The 18573-nt window shown below is 43.9% G+C and overlaps 1 protein-coding gene across 1 annotated transcript in view; it reads right to left on the bottom strand.

Moving 5' to 3' along the window:
• The window catches only part of CARD11 (caspase recruitment domain family member 11), a 51672-nt gene extending 48307 nt beyond the window's left edge, over positions 1 to 3365 (bottom strand). Inside the window, exon 1 of the mRNA XM_089539818.1 lies at positions 3284 to 3365. The gene's annotated coding sequence lies outside the window, so the exon portion shown is untranslated. The remainder of the gene's footprint in view (positions 1 to 3283) is intronic.
• Positions 3366 to 18573: the final 15208 nt, after the last annotated feature.

Raw genomic sequence — 18573 nt, 5'->3', positions numbered from 1 at the left:
GCCATGGCAGTGTCTGGCCCATCACAAACAGCAGCTACAGATCAAGTGGAGGCAGCAGAGTAACTGCACCCTCTCAAGCAATGTCAATTAAAGCCCCAGGAGCAAAAGGTCAGGCAATGCCCTGCTCTGCTTTAAATACAGGACTCCAAGCTAATGAGGGCAGCTGGGCTAATTAGCGGCTGGTTATAAATTAGCTCAGCTCAGGCCATTCTGTTGGTGGAGAATAGAAGCTCCTAAACCCTAGCTGACATTCCTTGTTTACTGAACTTTTGTATGTACTTTTAGGTTACAACACTCTTTGCTGCAACCCTTTTTCAGCTCTAGATTGTGCTTTGTCTCATTGAATCTTGGATTGTCTGGAGCATGCTTCTGTTTGTAACCCTGTGTAAGCCTTGGCTTGGTTGTTCCCTGGATGTTCTTGTGGATTATAGGTGTATTCACTTGGATCAGCTTTAAACAGGACAGCAATGGTCTTGAAGTTGCCCACAGAAAGCAGTAGGACAGCAAACTGATCAGCTTTTTCTCCAGACCGGTGAGATGTACTGGCCTCGGTTAAGGATGGGTGAAGTAAAGCTCTCCAAATGTTGTTGAACTGACCATTAGCTAAGGCTGTTGGGTGTTGCAGTCCAACCACATCTGGAGGGCAGCCACCTTCTTCCTGCCCTTGGCTGAAATGCCAATGGTTAACCCCATGGAGAGGAAATCTGTTAAACTAATAGGACTTAATTAAACATTGGCCTGTTACAGACGGCCAAAATAAAGCTGCTTTGGGTCTCTTTGGAGGTATGCTGTTTAAATGATGCATGCATCCTAAGAATCTGGAAGCTGCACCAAAGCTGCACTTCAGTGCTTAGGAATGGAGTGTGGCTTTGGCACGACCTCCGGACTCTTAGGATCCATGCATCATTTAAATAGCATACCTCCAAAGAGACCTGAAGCAGCTTTATTTTGGCAGTCTGTAACAGGCCATTGACTCAGTGCATTTACTTGAGAGAGCGTTGTGTGTTGAATGTTGGGAGTAGGACCTGGGGAGATTAGGATTCAAATCAATACTCAGCAGTGAAACCTAGGACAAGTTACATTCTCTCAACCTAAGAGGAAGGCAAGCCTCTTTCAGTAAATCTTGCCTAGAAAATCCTAGGATGGGGTTGCTATAAGTCAATTGACTTGAAGGCAAATGACAGCGATAAATCTTATTTGAGACTAACTGTATAATTTAGTTTAGGTTTGGGAATCATATAGATACCTTCCAGATATTGAATTACAACTCCAAGCGCTCTGGCTAGGGCTGCGTGAAGCTGTATCAAACAGTATCTGGAGGGCAATATTTGAAGGACCACTCCAGCTATAGAAACAATGGGCCCCAAAGCCTTCAATGCCACAAGACCACAAAGGCTGAAGACCGCAATGCATCTTGCAGTATATATAAGCCAATACAAATGTGATTTTGAAACATTTCTTTTAAAATCAAGCCCCAAACCCTCATCAATAAAACATCGGAACAATAGCAAACATGTTACTAAACTGCAAACAGCAAAAGGAATCCACAGAACCAGGGCAAATATAGAACAATTTGAAACAGCAGCATCCTCAAAGGATTGTCGAAAAAGGAGCATCTCCGAATGCCAGAGGAAGACAAGGAAAGAGAGAACTAATCTAGACTCTTGGCCTACTGTGCAGAGCTAGGAAAAATAATGTTTAGCATTTACAGGATGCATTTCAGTGTTTAAAGCACCCCGCGTTATAATCCATATGACATTCCTGTAAAGCAAGCTGATATTACCATCACCATTTGGGGTGTACAAAGACATCTTGTAGTACCTTTGAGACTAAATGAGAGAGAGAATTTGGTATGAGCTTTCGTAGACTTGGAGTTTATTTCTTCAGGTGCATGTGTGTCTGGGGTTTTTTTAAAATCCCAAATCTAAAGGCCTCAATCCTCTTCTCTAGTTCTCAGAGTAACAGGAAGGAATCTCAGGGCAAGAGCATTAGAAAAGACCATAATGCTTTCAGCCCTGAATGAGAAACATTCATTTTGGCCTGAATACTGTTGATCATCCCAGCTGGAACAGATGCACTGAATGAATGTAATGTATGATTCACCATTTAACATTTGGTTCAATGGGTCTCGTCTATATAGGACTAACTGATAGGACTGAGGCTTTTTGACAGCCTCCACTCCGTGGCTGTTATAGACTGTTTTCTGTTCCAAGCAAAGCTTAGAAAATGGCCTTTGGATGGATCACAACTGCCACATGTCCTCATATACTGAGCTTATCAACATGTTACAAACAGAGCTGAGAAAAAACACCTGTTCAGTATCTTTTTTCCTTTTCAAAACTGCATTTCCAATCAGAGAAACCTTTTCTCATTTCTGATAGATTTGATGCTTATTATTTGAACGACATGCTCTCAGCAACTGTGGCTGATGCTTTTGGAGTTCTTTTCACTGCAGGGGTGGACAACAGATAGCCTTCCAGATGTTGTTAAACTCAGATTGCCACCATTGTTTCCCCATTTTGCCCAAGGAAGCTAGGTCTCATGGGAGTCGCACGTTCCCCAGCTGCTTTAGTCCCCTGGTCCTTGAAAATGTTGGACTGCAGCTTCCGTCTGCCTTAGACAGCATAATAAAAGTAGAAGAGTGCTGGGATCTGAAGTCCAATAGCATGAGGGAGAAGTACACATGCTATGCACCAAGTAGACACCCCAATCTGTGAGCCAAATGGCTTAACATGGCATGGCGGCTCCCCACTGATGCTAGCCCCACCAAGGAAGGGTATTGGAGTCTCCTCCTTTGGAGGTCATTAAACAGAGGCTGGATGGCCATCTGTCAGGAGTGCTTTCATGGTGTCTTCCAACATGGCAGTATGAGGTTGGACTGCATGGCCTTGGGAGTCTTTTCCAACACTCTGATCCTATGGGGGTGGCTGAGAGAAAGTAATTTGAAGCATAAGAGCGCTAAACCAGTCTAGAACCGACTGAGTGATGTTCTTCTGTCTCTCCGTTGAAGCAAGAGGTAAGATAGTGCAGACTCTTCAAGAGAGCGACGAGGGTTTTGGAGGTGAGGAGAAAAGAGAGAGGGAGGAGAGCTGAGACAACCAAACTCTTTCTGGAGTTCTTCAGGAGAGTAGACCCAGTGAAGATCCTATCAGTTAGTCCCATATAGGGTAGACCCATTGAAGAGCTGAGACCACCAAACTCTGTTTCTTGGAGCTCTTGTTATTCAGAAGGAAAAAGCCACCCAGTTGTTGAGTGAACCTATAGGTGCAACTTATAGGCCTACCTTGCAACCTCCCAAGAAGCAGAAAAGCTTGCTGGTGGGCTAGGACCATCCAAGAAGAAGAGGGCTCTGCTTTTAAGGCTCCTCAAGCCCCATCGCACCCGGCTGCATGGCAGATGTCTTTGTCGTGTTCATTCCATCTCCACCTTGCTGTCCTTTCTCTTGCTTTCTCTTGCGCCCCCTCCCAACGCGGCTCCTGCGGAACGGTGCAAAGTGCGTCCGGAAGCACCCACCCACTCAGCGCTGTCCTTTTTCAAGCTCAGGCCTATATTTAGCAGTAAAGAGGCCTTCACTTCCCTTTCTCTCTTTGGCTCAGAGGCTGAGAGCAGCTTTCTGTCAGGTTCCCCGCCATGGTGGGAAACCAGAAAGGAAGCTTTCTCCAGGAGTTAGAAAGTCAGCTGGCTTCTTACAATTGAGTCCAGAATCCCTCTGTCAGTATAGAAAATTGTAGCTCAAAATCCATGGACCAGATCCTGCATCAAGAGGATTCCCAGGAGCTTTATATAGCAGACGATGGATGGATAGACACAGACAGATAGCAGGAATTGCCATCTGAATAATATGCCAAGATATCTAAACGAACTGACTATAACCTCTAGTTTCTCCCCAAACTACAAAACTCTGGGTTCCCTAGGATGCAGCCGTGGCAGTTAAAGTGGAACGGCAGCACTTCAATTGTGTTGGTGTGGAAGGGAACCGGTTCTTTTTTCTTAGGGCCTGAACAGACAGGCCAAAATAAAGCTGCTTTGGGTCACTTTGGAGGTATGCTGTTTAAAAGACACATGCATCTTAAGAAGCCAGAAGCTGCACCAAAGCTGTGCTTCAGTCCTTAGGACTGGAATGTGGCTTTGGCACAGCTTCTGGCCTCTTGGGACGCATGCAGCATTTAAACAGCATGCCTCCAAAATGACCCGAAGCAGCTTTATTTTGGCCTGTCTGTTCAGACCCTTAGTCTGTCACTCTCCCTAAGTTTGCCTTCTGGAGATGCCTTGCCTGAAATCCTGTTAGCGCCAGGTGCTTGAGAGTTATAAGATTATGGCCACATAGAGTTTTACAGGGTCTTTAGTCTCAATCAATTGTGTTTATTTGGCAAACAAATACAAGTAATAATCCCAAAGGCAAAAAAGAAAAACAGTTAGAGCTAAACGGATGAAGCACGTCCAATCCACTGAATATAGGGGGAAATCCTTCAGTCAACAGTTGGCCCTCACAAGCATGCCTAGGTTGGGAAGCTTTTGCCACGAACCTAGCTCTATTCAAAGTAGCACTAGATTGCAAATATTTAACTTGATCCATATTGCGCTGTGAGCTTTGCTTCAGGTATTTTCCCCGAGTGCGGACAATATAATGGACAATATAGTACATCATGTGTCATGCCCAAATAAAAAGACATTACGCTGCCCCATTTTGAAATGCTTGGAAGAAGAAAATATCCATGCCGGGCAATGGAAAACTATTTGCACACATCGGTGCCCCTAAAAACTGCGTGCATGGCTTGGAAATGAACACCCAAACAACTAACAATGCTGTTACTAGAGCAAAGCAGGGCAAATTGCTGCAAGTGCCAACCATGTACTGCATGCAGCTCATAGAGCCCACTTACATAGGTCCTAAAGCTCCCTGCTAGTCTTCCAAAGATATACACACACGGGACTTCATGGATGTATATGTGCTTGCTGGGGGTTGGTATGAGGCCCACAGAGGTGTATGTGGGGAAATAGACCCTTAGCCCCCATATAGTTGCTCATCCCTATACAATAGCATTGGGTTTTTTTTTTTTACTCTATTGCATTAATATGTTCCTACATTGATGGCTCCAGGTTTTGGGAAGTAGGAAGGTCTCTTCCTTACGGAGACTACTGTCTCCCTGGCATTGCCACCTCCTTCTGATCCTCTTCTGAATAATGGTTTCTACTGGCTCATATGCAGTTGGTCTGTGGCAATCCTCCTTCATACCTCCCTGTTATCTGGGCAGGGTGCAAGGTATGGTAGATGACCAAGCAGGTTGCTACGGCAAAGTGGAAGAGGAAGCCGAAGGAACTCTGGTCTAGGGACAGAAAGCGAGCTGATGCCCAGCCAACATCTTGTAATGAGTGGCAATGAAAGAGCCAACCCTTTTTTCCAGATTGAGAAGCTGCAAGTGTCTATTCAGTCCGAAAGCAAACAGATGCTTCAACTCTGTGCCAAGAATTCTGGGTCATTCTGTGCAACGAACTGCAAAATTCTCCTGTCCCTGCGACGGCACAATTTTGTACAAAACGAAATCCAAATTCTGTGCTAAGGAATGCTTAGTTCCAAAACTAGAAGTGATTGGGCAAATGCAAAAGCCCATTCCCCCCTTGGTTTCCTACTATTAATGTTGCAAAATTTAGTCTGTGTGTTCAAAGATATAGCTGTGTTAGTCTGTAGAATCAGTATGCTGAGAGATCTTTGAGACTAACTGAAAGAAAGAAGTGGACTTAAGTGCATCCAAATACATCTGAGGAAGTAACTCATGCTGCCAACTTCTTTCTTTCGAAGTCTTGAAGGTGCTACAAGATCTCTCTGTGTACTTAGTCTATGTTTACTACTTTGCATGGTTTTGCAAATAATAGGAGCAGGCTAGGTCCATGTAGGAAATACCATCTAGAAAGGTATAAGCGAAGTCTTGTTCAGCTGCTGAGATTTCAATAAGCACCACATCCACCTTTGCTATCATGAGAAATCTGGAAATCTGTCCCTCTCCCTTTTCTTCCAGTTATCTAAGCGTCTCAACATACTGAATTTTGTGTCTGAGTCCAAATTTTATTCATCTGTTTGGAATAGCAACAATATTTGCATTCTGGAAAGCCTTTGGTAGTCGTGTCGGATATTGTCTCAGATGACAGCAGAAAAGCAGGCACACAATACAGTGTTGTTGTTTTCTTTGCGCTGAAAAATTAATACCGTGCAGAAATGAAGGGGGATTTCCGACAAGCCTTTCTGAGCGTCATTTCTCATTCTATCTAATCTTTTTCACGGACAACTTTACATCTGAAGCTTTGCCTCAGCTGCTGAGTCAGCTGCCTGAGCTGGGAGTTGTAAAAATCTATTTTCAAAGGGTCTGATGATTTTATTTTCCAATCATAAATACAGAATTTAATTAGCAGCTCGCTGCTAATGAATTCACCGCGGAAGACACAATGGGCACCAGGCACGGAAATCTCCAGCACAAAATAAAAGCTAAACCAAAACCAAACCATCCCATCTTCATTACAACTGGGTTAACTCTTTGGGGACGATGGTTATAAAGCAGCTGCTGAGATGCGTTTTGAATTGCTGATATTTTATCTGGAGGAAGCAGACCCAACTATAGTAACACATGCCTTGCATTCAGGCTAGACTACTGCAATTTATTCTTTGCAGGGCTATACTTGAAGGCAGTTTGGAAGGCAGAACAATTGCAGGTAGACTTTCAGATCCTATTATACCTGTTCTGTCGTAGCCATAATGGCCGTCTGTAGGTTTCTGAGCTCAGTTCAAAACTTTAAAACTCAGTTTTGCATTACATTGCCAGAGATCCTGCAACAGAGCTGGGCTCTGTAAACCCCTGAAGGTGGATTTAGACCTTGATCGTGCAACGAAATCTGGATTACGCAATGGTGTGCATATCCAAATATGTGACTGAGTGAACAATTGAATACACACCGTGTGAGCATCTACATTTACAATGGCACCACATGCACAGTTCCCCTTCCACAACTTTCAACTTGAATGCTTTTATTCCACATGAGACAAAAATATCCAACCGTTTCCATATTCAAGTGTGCGTCACCAATAGGATTCCAGCTGTTACCTGATTGCTTCCAATCCTGCAAATTGGTCTCCTTCCAATTCTGCAAACAATCCCACTTTCTCAGTTTACCAGGTGGGTAAGGCAGAGGGTTGCTACTTTTCAGCATCTGTCTGTAAAATAGAGATACATTAAGTGTATGGAGAAGCGGCTCCAGGGGGAAATGCGGCTCAGCAAGAGGCAATGCATAAGCTGTGAATCCCAAATTTTGGTTTTCAGGTGTTTTGGCATTTAACTCCCAGAAGACCCAGCCAGCTTGGCCAACAGTCAGGAACATCTGGAAGACCAAAGATTGGCAACCGCTAGCCCAGTGACATGGAGACCATTGGATACACCTTTTAGAGATATCTGATCTTGCAGTGTGTGGTGTGCAGCCTTGGGGGAATCCAAAACACAGATGCACAGACTAAGAGCAAGAGGGAACCAGCATCTAGCAATACCAGTAATATCAACGAGCTAAAGAAAACGCCTTTCCAGGGCTAATAGCCGTAGCATTTACATTTCTATACTGCTTATCGGGGGACACAGCCCTCTCTAAGTGGTTTACAATCTCTAAGTCAATTGCCCCCGACAAGCTGGGGACTCATTTTACCGACCTACGAAAGGATGGAAGGCTGAGTCAATCTTGGAGCCCTAAGATCGAACTCACAACGTTGTGGCTGCAGGACTGGCATTTACCCACTGCGCCACCAGGGCTCCTTCCTAATAGTTCCTAATAGTTGTGTTACTTGCTAATTTGATGTTGTTATGGTCTGTTGTGGTGTAATGCCAACTTGGTAAGTAGACACTAAGGACTTAAAAAGTTCCATACCATGCTTTTCAGGTGGGCCCCTTCCAGCTAACACTCTACAGTAACTCCATCAATACTTCAATGTTGTTGTTGTTATTATTATTATTATTATTATTATATTCATGCACATGTCTCTGCTTGTGGAGCAAGTTATTGGTAACAATAAATGTAACATGTCTTGAGACTCTCAAAATGTGACCCTACTTCTGCCAGTGCAGAAGACCAACTACATTCAGTCCGATGGGGTATGAGCGAAGGAATCATACCTGGCCAGCTGCCCTTACTAAGCCTCAGAATAGGGTTTTAATCTTTTACCTGGAAATAAAAAAGCTTAATCAGCCCATGTTAGAAGGAAAAAAATGGTATAATATGAGGTTGTTTTAAAAATGCCATGTATTGCATGATCTCCGAGGCCCAATTTGTTCCCCTGCCCAGACTGAGCTGCGTCCCAGCTCTTATTACCTACCGAGAATATGGAGTAAAGAGAAAGAGATAATTTTCCAGCCTGCTGTTTGCTGGCTTTGTTAAGCATGCGTTTCTGCACATACGGAGATTTCCCCGCTTTTCGCCAGCAGCAAATAACCAATCTGCTTTAATACCTAGTTATTTTTCATTCTTGGAGATATTTGGATTTTGATTCCCTCGCGCTCTTCAAACACCACTGGGCTTCTCTAACTAGGATCGCCTTATTGAGATTCCTCTTCACTGAGACCTCCGCGGGGCTGGGAGCAATCACAGATAACAGCATGGAAGGTGAAAGGGAAGGAAACAACACCAATCATGGCTGGCAAGGGAGGGAACGATAATGGGGAACGCATTATCAAAGTGACCCTTGGAAATTCGGGGCTGCGGGATGAGCCTGGCCACCCTCATTCCTTACTTCTAGCCCTTCATTTTCCATTTGTTCCGTTAGGCTTGCATGCGTTATTTTCCATTTACTCCATTAGGGTTGCAAATATTTTACACTATTCCACCGATAAACCAACATCCTAATCAGGGTTGTTGCATGTTTGCAATGCTGTCTTTGCATTGTCTTAATTTTATTTTATTATATTAATTTATAGCCCACCTTTCTCCCAGTAGATGCTCAACGCAATCTTTTTCAACCCCCCCCGCCCTTCGTACGATGGTTGCGACTCAATTAAACCGAATGGTTATTGAAAAGACACAAGTTTGAAAACGGCTTCAAAAAGGGCATTTAATATATAATAAAATAGAAACACTACGCACATGTCCATTAAAAGATCTGTCTGCTGCAACATACTAAAAACTAAAACTAAACTTAAATAAAAGGGTTTTTAACCTGCCGGTGGAAAGACTGCGGAGAAAGGGCCAACTAAATCACCCCAGAAGGGAATTGCAGACTTTGGGAGCATCCACCGCAAAGGCTTTCTCTTGTGTCCTCACCAAATGTGCCTCTGATAGTAACAAGGGCTGAATGAGTGGGATCACAACTCAGTGGTAAGGCACATGTTTTGCATGCAGATAAAGTTCCTCATTTAGTCCTTGGCAACTCAGTTTAAAAGAAAAAGGCGGGTGAAGTCAAAAACTTCTGGAGGGGCAAAAGTTGAGAACCACTGCTTTTGGCCAGAGCTGCATCTGCACTGCAGGAATAATGCATTTTGACACCGCATTAACTGCCAGAGCTCTGGAGCAACAACAAACTACAGATCCCAGGATTCCATCACATTTGAGCCATGGTAGCTAGCTGTCAAATTGCATTATTTCTGCAGTGCAGATGCTGCCTGGGTCAGACTATGTGCCCAGTTAGCTTCATATTGCTTACTCTGACTGGTAGGAAATTCTCCATTTTGCTTTAAGCCAGGATTGAAAGGTCTTGGCTTGCCTTCCCTTCTTTCCCTTTTAAATAGGTGAGCTGAGACACTCCTCTTTGCTTGAAACCCTGGGAAATTTTTTGCCAGAGTCAATGATACTGGGATCGATGGACAAATAGTCTGGTTTGGTCTCAAACTGTGGTTTTCAACCTTTGGGTCTAGAGATGGTTTGGACTTCAATTCCTAGAAGCCCCGGTCAGGATGGCCAATGGTCAAGGATTCTGGAGGTGAAGTCCAAAACATTTAGAGGTCCAAAGGTTGAAAATGAATGGTCCAAAGCTCCACCTGTCCTTATTTTTGTGTCTGTAGAACTGTCTACCTCCAGCCCTCAGTTTAAAATATATATCTGGCTGAGAAGATAAAGGATTTCACACTTAGGAAAAAGGCATGTTTAAGGGAATGTTGGGGTATGCTTCAGGGAAATGTTTTGCCACATTTTTAATTTGCTGTTCCTACTTCATAGGTTACCAAATGTGCAACAGAATGAAACAAAACCTGTTTATATTTGGCACAAGAGCTGACGCTTCAAAGTTTCCACATATGCTTTCACACTTCCCCTGTTTGGGGAAGTGTCGGAGCAACACTGCGCAACCTGACACATTTGTCTCAGCACTCGCAAATGACAAAAAGGAGCCTTGTGGCACCGTGAAGGCTAACCAATTTGCTCAGCATAGGTTTGCATGGACTACAGACCATTTCTTCAGATGGACATAGCGCTTAGATGCAAAAGCAGGACTACAAGAGCAACCTCAGTCCAGCCATAAATGGGATCCAGGTTGCAACACCAGTCAGATTACAATCGGCAGCAAGAGCATATAGAAGACATGAAACATAATCCTATGCATTCATGCAGAAATATATCCTATGAAATCCTAGAGATTCAAGTGGCCCTCCAGATGTTCCTGAACTGCACCTCCAGCATCCATCACCATAATTGTCTATACTGGCTAGGATGGCTGGGAGCTGCAGTGCAACAACATCTGAAAGGTTATATGATACCCATTCCTCTTTTAAAGCAGCTCCTGCCAAGTTGGTGTGTTGGATTATAGCTTCCATTAGCCCTAACCAATACTGCCATTGTGGCTGGAAAAGATGGGAGCTATAGTCCAATGCATAGGAAGGGCATGAGATTGGGAGAAGCTTTTGTATAGGACTGCACCCCATTCTCTTCCCCAATCTATTCTTATTTCCTTCCCCATTTCACTCCTTCAGGTGTAAACTTACGATGTATACCAGTGAGTAGGACTTTGTTGATATTTTATAACACACAGTGCATTGTTTTCTTCTAAGAAGTATTTAGATGCTCAAGACACACTTGTCATTGGCTTGGATCCAAACGGAGCATATTTACTCAGATGTAACTAACATGTTTTGAGCCTTGAATGCCTTCAAGTGATTTATTCAGGCAGACGATTTTAAATGAATGTATAATTTTACATTTGGAATTTGCTGTCGATCTATTAGTCAAATCTTATTTTGGTCACACACCAGCGCCTGTAAAATACAAAATGCTTAAAACTCACACGCGAGAATACTTAAAATACACCACATTGGAAATACAACTGATTGGGTTTTATTAGATTTGAACTATGTTGCAAACCCTCTTTCATTCCAACGTTGGGAGAAAGATGGCTTGCAATGTAGTTCAAATCGAATAAAACCCAATCAGTTCTATACATGTGTGTGTTTTAAGCTATTGTTGTTTTTATTGACCCAGTGGCAATGGATCTAATATTATGTGCTGGCTTTGACGTCCATTTTGCCACTCAGACCTTGTGGGGACTGTGTTCTGGATTTCAATGTACCAAATTTAAATCCTATGCAACCCAAGGAGGGAAAAGATCTCTGTGCTCCTAATCCTGTTGATCATCTTCAGCCTATTTACTCTGAAATGTTACTTCTTTTCCCCTCCCTTTTCTCTGGCCAAAGAGTACAGGACCGCTTTGTATAAATGGAGAACAAATTCTGAATGGGACTTTGGGGACAAAGACCCCAAAGCATCTGTCAACACAATGCAGTTTTCCTTTACAGACGCTCGTCCTTCGCCGGAAACAACTGTTTACAAAGCCTCGCCTTCATAATCTTCAGACAATGGTATGTATATTTAACCTTTGCAACAAAAGCACATCAAATATTTTGGGCCGTAAGCCCCGAGCTGCTTTACACTGGAGTAGAGCCAGGATGGCTGGCAGGATGTTTTTCAAAGCAATTGCCTGGAGGCTTTGAGAGCCTCTGGATTGACATTTTTGATAACCTTCTGGCGATGGTTGATATGCCCCTCTCTCTCAAGTGGCTGTGCAGATGCATTGCGCCAAAAATTGGAAAGGGAGCTTAAGAGAATGGAGATTTTGCAACAAACATCCTTTTACCCATCACTGCTTCCCTGCGTACATTTACTACAGGGATGGGGAAAGTGCAAGATGTGGCCCCCAAAGACTGCACCAGATTTGTAACTACAATGATGGACCTCCATCATAGTTATGTCTGATATTCCCCCCACCAATCTACCTTTGCAAAGTAGCCATTCCCCAACCAAAGTATTCCTGAGGTTCTGGAGATCAGGGCGCTGGGAGATGCAGTCTGCAATGCTCTCCTTGTCATGGGGCACCTTGAGAACAACCTGCTGGAAAGACACCACACTCCCCAATGTCCAAGGGTGACAACTGTATTGCTGTTGTTGTTGGTGGTGTTGTGTGTCAAGTTGTTTCTGACTTATGTCGCCCCTAAGGTGAACCTATCATGGGGTTTTCTTGGCACATTTCTTCAGTGGCTGAGAGAGTGTGACTTGCTTAAAGTCACCCAGTGGGTTAATATGGCCAAGCCAGGCTTCAAACCCTGATCTCCCAGTGTCCTAGTCCAATGCTCAAACCACTACACTGACTCCCTCTAACATTTCTCTACTAAAATCCGGGGCACATGTAGCCAAGCAACACCAAAATGTGGCCAAGATGCAAAAGCTATTAATGGGAAGAACACAGAAGCTTGGAGAGGCTGCAGCAGTTTGCTTTTGCCTGAATCTACAGGGAAGGACAAGATTCTGCTCCTTTCTGACTTCTCTCCCCCATGCATTGAGTTATTTGAGTGCAAACTATTTTTGCATTTTGAACTGAGTTTCCAGCAGTGGAAGGAAGCTGAGGATGAAGAGATAAAGTGGGAGGCGAGAGAAACTGGGTTATTTTTAAAGCGGGGACTTGTTGGGACTGTCCCTCCCAAACTGGGATAGTTGGAAGGTCTGTGTACATGGTGTGCTTTTGTGTGTCATCTGCACCTCTCCATCCTGTTAGCATTCTGCTTCAAAACCAGTTCAAAACTCTTATTGCATTGGTTTTGGCTCAAGGTGACTTCCATGGTCCTTGCTACAACTTATTTTTAATGCCCTAGCTATAAAAACAGAAAAGAAAAGCACCAGGTCTGGAAACTTGCAACTCTTTTAAACAATCGCCAGGAGGAGCGACTGTTTCCCTGCCGAGCCAGATATAGGGTTATTATGGGCCCTTTTAGGAAATAGGGCAGGTTAGGGCAATGGATATTCTAACAGTCTGCCCTTGTTTTCTCACACTACAATGCAAAGCAGGAGGGGAAAAGCCATCGGTGGCAGAGAGAAAGGGCTTTTTACAACTCATTGGCTTTGTGCCACAGGTACCAATTCCGTACCCCCCGAGGGCAGCCCATTATAACTCCAAAAGCCTACGAACAAATTGAAAACAGAAAGGCAAGCCTCCCCAAAATGTTCACCCCCATTAAGACTATTGACCCAGGCTAGAGAGGAGGGGGAAAATAGCGTTCCTGAGGGGAGAGGCCGTTCAAAAGAAGCAATTCACTGGAGGCATACACCTGCGAGCATCCCATCAGCAGACCCGAAAATAAACTGCCGAGCTTTAAAGGGAAGCGAATGAAAAAAAGCAGTGGAGAAAAGGCACTTTAACAAACTCCAGCCAAGCCCAACCGAGGTCAATGCATAATGGCCTAGTAAGTAATGAAACTGGACGAGGCTGGGAGCTATACAACTTGTTTACATGGTCCAAGGAGACGGTGCTCTCTTGTCCATCAGTTATCCTGACGGAAAGCATCATTAAGGGCTTTGACACAGAGAGAAGTAGGACAAGGGGCCGCGAGGGATCTAGTACATCAAAAAAAGGTAGCCAGAGATGGAAGGTGGAAAGAAGACAGTGGAGTCGGCAGCCTTCCCTATTGGAGAGCTCTGGTGTCCCACCAAACTACAAATCCCTGAATTTCATAGCATTGCACCATGGACATTGTAGTGCCAAACTGCTTTCTTTCTGCAGTGTTGCAGCAGCCTTGGAGGTCCTTCATTCATAGGGTTGCCATAGGTCATAGTTGATTTAATGGCAAGTAACCACAACAACGACAGCCCACATACCCAAACACAAATACCCCAAACTATTTTCTTTCGCAGTGTAAGGAAGAGAGCTGAAACGCAATCGCAGACTAGGAGGAAGCAGCCCCAGTGAGAGGAGAAGGACTTATTCCTGCACAGTAAATGGCGACAATACTGTGGGAAGGAAACAAGACTGCGTGGGAGGCTAGAAGAAAGAAACGAAGAAGAAAGATTGTGAATGAATAACACAACATTTTCAAAAAGAGTATTTATAGAACAAAAGCTGTGTCACATATCCTTTCCTGAAGAAGAACATTGGGGGAGGGAAGAGTTGGCACATGTTTTTGTGACTCTGAAGAGCACCTAGGAATTGGTTGGTGCAACATCATCCCACCAGCTTCAGATGACAAGAAAAGTGATTTCGCTTAAACTGCTCCAGAGCTGCTCCAGAGTGGATCAGATTGCTCAGAGGGTGGTGGACTCTCCATCTTTGGAGGTCTTTAAGCAGAGTTTGGATGGACATCAGTCAGGAGTGATTTAGTTGTGTAGTCCCTCATGGCAAGAGATTGGAGAAGATGGCTCTTGTGATCATTCCAACTCTATGATTCAAAGGCTTCTGTATCAGAGAGGTCAACCTGGAAGGAAGCTAGGTGTCAATCTTTCTGTTTTGGAAAAGCGTATGATCTTCTGTTCTGGGAGAGATGGTAGACACTCCTTTCTATGCTAATCTGTTACCTCTTCTTCTTTTCTCTCCACTCTCAAGAGAGCAATCCCATCAAAACTGTGCCCAGCACAAGGAATGCCCTCCACCCCAACCAGTATGGTGCTTTATCAGCGTAACCAAGCCCTCAGGGACCAGAAATGCATTTCACAAACTATTGATCTGATGATGAATTGCTGATGTTCCTCCTGGATGTCGCAGCTTCGTCGCGCTCCTTGGCAGGCCTGGCATAAACCATCCCCGCTGCTTGACATCTTTTAGAGCAAAGGGACAACAGCACCGAACGCCACTCTCATGTTTTATATATGTGGTGTTTTCACAGAGATCATTAGTGTTAATTATTATAGCGGGCCACATTCTGTTATTTCCCCTTCTGGGGCCTAGTTTTGCCACCCAGGACCACGTTTTTTCCTGTTCAGCTTGCCACCTGCGGATAAGTTGCTGACAGCACAGCTGGTCTCCTCCGGCATTCAGAGAGAGACGATGGGGCTATCCAGTGACATCTTTGGAGGGTAATGGCTTAAAATCCAGGAGGGGTGTCACTTCTGTCTGTGGGTTTGTAAGAAAGAGTCAGGCAGTGTTGCAATTGCCCCAGGTGCTGAATGGTACGGCGAGCTTTGCATACATTTCTCTGGAGAATGCTGTCAACACAAAATCTTTTCTTATTGCTTCCTGTGTCACCACTGTATTTGAGTTGGTGAATCTCTTGCACAATATAACCCAGGCTCTAAAGCGCTCTTCCAGCTTGTTGCATTACCAAATCCTGTCTGATCTTGGAAGCTAAGCAGGGTAAGCCTTGGTCAGTACTTGGAGGGAAGATCACCAGCAAATGCCAGGTGCTGAAGGCTATATTTCAGAGGAAGCAACTGGCAAAACCACATCTGAGTATTCTTTGCCTAAGAAACCCCCTTGAAATCCATGGATTAGCCATAAGTCAACAGTCAACTTGAAGGCACATACACCCATAGAGGAAAAGAAGACTGCATTACAGATGGATGGATTTAAGCAAAGTAGCCATGGCTGCCTTGAGTTGCAATAGGATCTCTTGGAGGTCTCTCATTCATACTGTCACCAGAAGTTCTTCCTTGGCTCTGCTAATGGATAGGAATGGAGGTCTTCAGGGAAACAGATATTCCTCCTTTCTTGGTTTTGCTAATGGAGTGGAGCAGAGGTTTTCAGGGCAATAGATATTCCTTCTTCCTTGGCTCTACTAATGGAACAGAGTGAAAGTCTTCAGGGCAATGGCTATTCCTTTTTCACTGGCTCTGCTAATGGAGTGGAGTGGAGGTCTTCCGGGCAATAGATATTCCTTTTTCCTTGGTTCTGCTAATGGAACAAAGTAGAGGTCTTCAGGGCGACAGATATTCCTTTTTCCTTGGCTCTGCTAATGGAACAAAGTAGAGGTCTTTGCAAAGGCCACTAGATATTCCTTTTTTCCTTGGCTCCGCTAATGGAATGGAGTGGAGGTCTTCAGGGCAACAGATATTGCACAAGGAGGTACTGGATAACTCATTACGCAACCCTGAAAAAGTACTTACGGTGGCTTAAACCCTGGAGTAAACCCCGGAGAAGATTCTGACCAATATCTTGGCGCCCTGTTTTGCAGGTCCATGTTTCTTCCTTATGAACAATTAACTTAATGATTAGTGAGAAGAAAAGTAGAATAAAGCTATAGCTGGACTGCAAAAACAACCCTGGAACAATATGACATATATCTTCTTGTTGGTACAGCAGAAAAGGTTGAGTGAAAAGGTCAGGAGGAAGGGGATCTTCCCTGAAGAGCTACATGCAGAGAGATCCGTGAGACGGCAGTTAGCGCAATTATCACAGCCACTGTCATAATTAACAGATGGCAATGTATTTATAGTGAGATTAAAACAACAATGGTAATTATTAAAGAAAAAAAGTGTGGAGGTGTACAGGAAGAAATAACTAGTGGGTTTCCATAGCTTAGCATGGGTTCAAATCCTGGTCTCCAGAGTCGTAGTCCATTGTTCAAACTACTAACACCACACTGAGTCTACTAAGATTTTTGGACTATGAGTCTTACATTCTGGAAGTTGCATTTTGAAGAAGTAACTTCCCAAGTCCTGAACCTTTCCCGCATCTCGCCCTTTTCCCCAGCAGTTCCAGGCAACCAAAAGCAGAAGCCTTAAGTGGACAATTAAAAATAACCTTGACGATTTAAAAACCTGAAACATTAAAAATTAAACTGGTTTTATAAATTAAAGAGCTCCAAAAGGAGATTGAGAAATGGCTGGTCCATTTTAAAGCCTCTGGAAGGCAAGGACATGACTTTCCCCTTCAACTTTGCAAATGCCTTCAAATAAGACCTAGATTTCAAGTGAGGAAGGAGGAAAGCCATGTTTGCAGATCATAGTCAGAATGTTAGTATATTTGATTGCTTGATGATTTCTTAGGTATAAATGATTTGCCTATTATGGACTCTATTTGTTCTTCCTGCCTTCCGGCGTTTGCTTTCTTTTTTGGGAACAAAAGCAAACACACTTTGGGAAAGAGCCTCAGGTTGCATATAAATAGTACTCATATTTCTCTGATAATTATAGGTATGTCGGATTCAACCTGGATGCAAAATTATATGCCTGCTATTTATTAACCCATAAATGTCATTGCTAGAGTGGGCTTGTTGTTGGGGTTGTTTTTTCCCAAAGGGTCCACTTTGGAACAAAAGTGAAGAGGGTGGGGGGATCTATGCATGCCAGTTTAGTGCCATGAAATTAAATGATGTCTTATATGAATAGCGTTTCGTGTCGGCGGAACCCATTAATCTTCAGCTACTTTACAAAATTACAGACCAGTTCCTACTGATCTTAGCCATGAAGAGAAGAAATCCCTCCAGTTGGAGTGAAAAGCTGGAGTAAGAGAATACAGACACCAAATAAGCCCAACCCAGCAATATTCTGGGACTGTCTAGTTAGCTAAAGCAGGGCTGGGGATCATGTGGTCCTTCAGAATTGGTTGAACTACTTTTCCCAGCATCCCCATCACTTATACTGTAGGGCTTCTGGGTGTTAGAGTCCAACAAGAGTCTGGAGGGCTGTATAATAATAATAATAATAATAATAATAATAATAATTTGTTTTATTTATATACCGCTATTCCAAAGATCATAGCGGTGAACAGCAAGTAAGCTAATTAGCAAGTAAGCTAATTTGCCCCCAACAGTCTGGGTACTCATTTTAGCTCCCTCCTCGGAAGGATGCAAGCCTGAGTCAAGCTTGGGCCCTTTTGCTGGTCTTGAATCCTACCCCATTAGGTAGCAAATAGGAACATGGATAGGTCACCGTAGGCCTGGATTTCGGCTATATTCTAGAATCATAGGATCAGTTCCGATAAGAGGAATCCATGTGGATATAAACTGTCACGACGTTTAGTAGGTGCCTGCTTCCCTCTCCTCTTTAAGATGAGTTTAGTTTTAAATGAAGTAACCACAGTCCCATGTGAGGTCTCAACTGCCTGCACTGTGGTTTGTTTAAACCACACTTCTCTAGCCTGATGCACTCCAAATTTGTTAGACTACAATAATTGCTATCCCCAGATGGGGAACACATCTGAAGGGCGTTTGATGGGAGAGGACCTGATTTAAACGATAGTTTCAGATCGAGCTGGAAGCAAGCTACAGGTTGCTTCTGAAAGCATGCTCTACCTAAAGTTCAATGTGGCTCATTTCCACATGCCTTGCTTCTGAATGGATGTCATATTGAGGAGGGAGCAGGATGTGAGGGCGATCTGGCTGAGACATCTGTCACCCCATTGATCGCCAGGGTTGATTCGGC

This window comes from Sceloporus occidentalis, unplaced genomic scaffold, assembly GCF_023333645.1.
Source record: "Sceloporus occidentalis isolate IW3139 unplaced genomic scaffold, rSceOcc1.0.p SCAF_10, whole genome shotgun sequence".
NCBI lineage: Eukaryota > Metazoa > Chordata > Lepidosauria > Squamata > Phrynosomatidae > Sceloporus > Sceloporus occidentalis.
This window is presented reverse-complemented; position numbering and strand designations above follow the sequence as displayed.